Source organism: Pteropus vampyrus, unplaced genomic scaffold (assembly GCF_000151845.1).
Source record: "Pteropus vampyrus isolate Shadow unplaced genomic scaffold, Pvam_2.0 Scaffold74, whole genome shotgun sequence".
In the NCBI taxonomy this organism is placed as follows: Eukaryota; Metazoa; Chordata; class Mammalia; order Chiroptera; family Pteropodidae; genus Pteropus; species Pteropus vampyrus.
In genome coordinates, this window is record NW_011888855.1 from 5429230 (window position 1) to 5432886 (window position 3657).

The following is a 3657-nucleotide window of genomic DNA, read 5'->3' on the forward strand; positions in this document are numbered from 1 at the left end:
GAACAAAGGGCCTCTTTCTATCAAGACTTAGAAACTAAACTCACCAGGAGAAGCTTCCTAGACGCGAGCCACCAAGGACAGAAAAGACCTGAGACGGACTTAGCAGGAGGGAGAGAATGAGAGGCAACGTGAAAGAGAACAGGGGTAGAACATAGCTGAGGTGACCGCATGTCCTGGTTTCCTGGGACCAACTCACACCCCTTGCCCCTGCATAATTATGAACAGTGTCCTCCTTCATGATCCGAACAATCTTGGTTTGGATAGTAAGTAATATGGGCTACTGTAGAAATACTGGAAGCAAAAGTTTGGAGGCTCAAATTAACAGCAGGGGAAGGGACGTGAGGGATGCCACAGAGAGCCAGCCCAAGGGGGCCTAGAAGCCAGGGAAGGGCTCCTACTTCACCCTCTGGGCAGTGGGGAGTTACTGAGGACTCTTTAGCAGGATAATTACAGGCCACGTGCTCAGAAACTTTGGAAAGTGAGATACTGGAGGCGAGGAGACCAGCCTGGAATCCAAGAGCTAGGAAGATGACAGTACAGGAAAGGAGACCACGAAAGGCAGGGGTATCAGATGCCAAGTGCCTTATAGGAACCTGAGGGGACAGAGTGAAAAGGGAGGAGTGAAGACAAGTGACCACAAGGTCGCGCTCATGCACATTTCTAAATCCAAACTGCTGCTCTCCTCGAGCGACAGAGAATACTTTTCCTCTAACACTTTGCGTTGCATAAAGAAAGAGGAAAAACTGATGTGACAAAAAGCAAAGAATTATGTCTTTGATGGATGAACACTCCTCGCCCCTCTGGACCCTTGTAAACATGAGTCCACTCCAGATCCCCTGACGCAGCCAAGATGCACGCACATCTTCCGGAACAAGAGGTCTCTGAAGGTGGATTTCCTCTCACCATTGAGGGACGAGTTCCATTTTGAGGGGCTGAGAGATGCTTCCGATTAATTGTTAATTTAGCCTTTTGAGACCTCAATTTACATGCAGCATTGACCAGTGTCTGCCAACAGTCTGAGCAGAGGAGGGAAGAGGTCTTTAGGAAATTAATATGATAGTTCCAGCTCATTACTAGAAGAGCTTGTTCTCGGAGCCCACGAACTTGATTCATTCATTCAAAACCGCTCTAAAATCCAATTAAAATCGGAGGTCGCGCACAGCAGCATTGTTTATTTCCTCATTACTGAGAGGTGAGAGCCGACTTCAAAACTGGAGAAACATAAGGAGCTGAGAGCGAAGCAGGAAACCTGGGGACGGTAACACTCCAGGGACGTTATGGAAATGCAGACGCGCCGGCTGGGGAAGGCATTGTTCCAAAAGAACGTGGATACCATCCTTAAGAAATAGTTTTATGTTCTTTCAGGAGATATTAAACAAACACCCTTTTGGGGACCCGCAAACTTTAACTCCACCCAAAAAGAGGCCAAGAAAAGAAAGAAAAAGGCAGAGAATTAACCTCCAGCAACAGGCCAGAGGTCTGCAAACATGTGGGAAGGAGACGTTAGTCATTCATTTATTCGTCCTTTTAACATCTCCTGAGCTCTTACCTGGGCTATAGCAGTGAAGAAACAGTATCTCTGCCCCGGAGGAGCGCACATTTGCGTGCACAAATGGAAACTGACCACAGACGACAGACATAATAAACAGGGAAAGTATGAGATATATTCGAATGTCATTAGGTGCCATACATAGCATTCAGAAGATGAACAGGAGGTAAATCTTCAACCAAGAAGCCAAGAGTTTCTACAGGGTCAAAGACAGTGAGTCAGGACAGAAAGCAGAGCCCAGAACTGTCATCACCAGGCATTCCTGAGCCACCCATATGATCCCATCGATTCCTTCCAAAATCAGCTTCGGCCTCTCAGGAAGCGAGTTGAAAGGAAAGCATCAGAATAGTGTCCCAAGGAGCCCTGTTCGTCCGCTGAGCTACAGTCACAGGCCATAGGACAGGACTTCCCTCTTCCTCCCTCCCTTCCCTGCCCTCCTCTCTCTTCTCCTCTCCAGGGGCTGGGTCGGGCCTCCCCAGACAAGAGTGGTCTTAGCCTAACATGAAGTCTTAAAGGACTAGTCACACAGTGGGGGGATCTTACTGGAGGCCAGGTCCTCAGGAAATCAGAGGCCCAACTCCCTGCAGGGCTGCAAACAGCTCCCCAAGAGGCAGTATGGTATCACAGACAGCACAGCCCCTCTGCCTGCCTCTCCCCTCCGCCAAGCTAGAAACCTGAAGAGTCCTGCTTGGCCATGAGCTCACTGGGACTCTTGGGCCAGTCCACTCTCCTCTCTGAGTCTCAAGTTCTTCTGCTGTAAAACGAGGAGGTGGACCCTATCGTTAAGTAGTTTTCTGAACACAGTCAGCGTACCCCAGGAGTGGGGCAAAGGAAGTCCTTGTGGTCCCTCAGAGGCCAGCCTGCTCTGTGGAGAGAAAGGGCTTATGGGTAGGGCCACAGCCTCTCCACCACAGGGCAGGCCCCCCTTTTTTGTCTCACCTATTGAATTTCCTCGTAAGATTTAATCTTTTAAAGAGTTTTATTGCTAGATAGATAGATGTTTGAAAGCCACTTCTAGGGGTTTGGTGGTGAATACCCAAATACGTTTTACCAGCATTAAACAAAAGGTAATGCGTTGCTCAGCTCCATCAGAGAAGTAAAAAGATTCAGGATGCAGAGGCCCTGTGCCTTTCTCTGACATGCTGGAAGTGCTTGCTTGTGTGCCAGCACATCAGGACATTTTGCCAAAAGAGCCAAGCTTGGCTTTTCCTGCCCAAAGCAGACAGGAGGACCCTGGGTGGGGCTGGGGAGAGGTGGACCCAGTCATGTGCTGGGGAGAAACAACTACACTCCTGCCAGATTGCTGAATCCTTTCACCTGTCAAGGTTGCAGAACGATACCTCAGCCCAGGACCCCCCAGCTCCACAGAGGACAAGCTGGGCTCCCTTGCAGGGGATGCTGAGTGCTGAGAACAGCAGCGTAGTCCAGGTGCGGGCCAGCCCCTCCCTGCTACCCCTGGAATCACTGATTATAACCACGAGGCAAGAGCCCAAGGTGGCAGAGATGCAGTAGTCTGGGCGGCTGGTCCCACCTCCTAGGTTCACAGACAGAGACACTGAGGGTCATGTGGGGGTTCGGAGCAGTCATCTCAGGCCTCAGGTCTCTCTGACTTCCCAGCTCCTGTGCTGCTCTGGAGGACACCTCCGCCCCCCCAGAATCCACCAGCTCACCCTCTTTTCAGGATTACAATATTGAAGAAAAGAGTTCAGAACATCCTTTGCTCAAAATATCCCAAGGCTGCGATGAAGTTCTTTCAGGTGGCACCACACTTTGGTCTCGAATCATGAATTCATTTCAAAGCACTTCTCAAGGTGGCTCTTGCATAAACTTTAACTTAGCACAAACCGAGCCTCATTGCCATTCTGCTGCCACCGTGGCCACTCGCCACTGCACTGACCTTTGCTTCTAGGTTAATTATAAATAATTTTGTCTATTGGAGAAACTAAACTGAATTAGCTTTGTTTTGATCTCTCGTCAATAATTCAAATGACCATTCCCCATAAATGAAAAATAAAACTGTCCAGGAAGGGTGAGCAGACCCCACTCCTAGAGAGGCTTCCTCGGGCAGGCAAAAGGGCACACTCTCTGCAAGCAGGTCCATGGCCTCC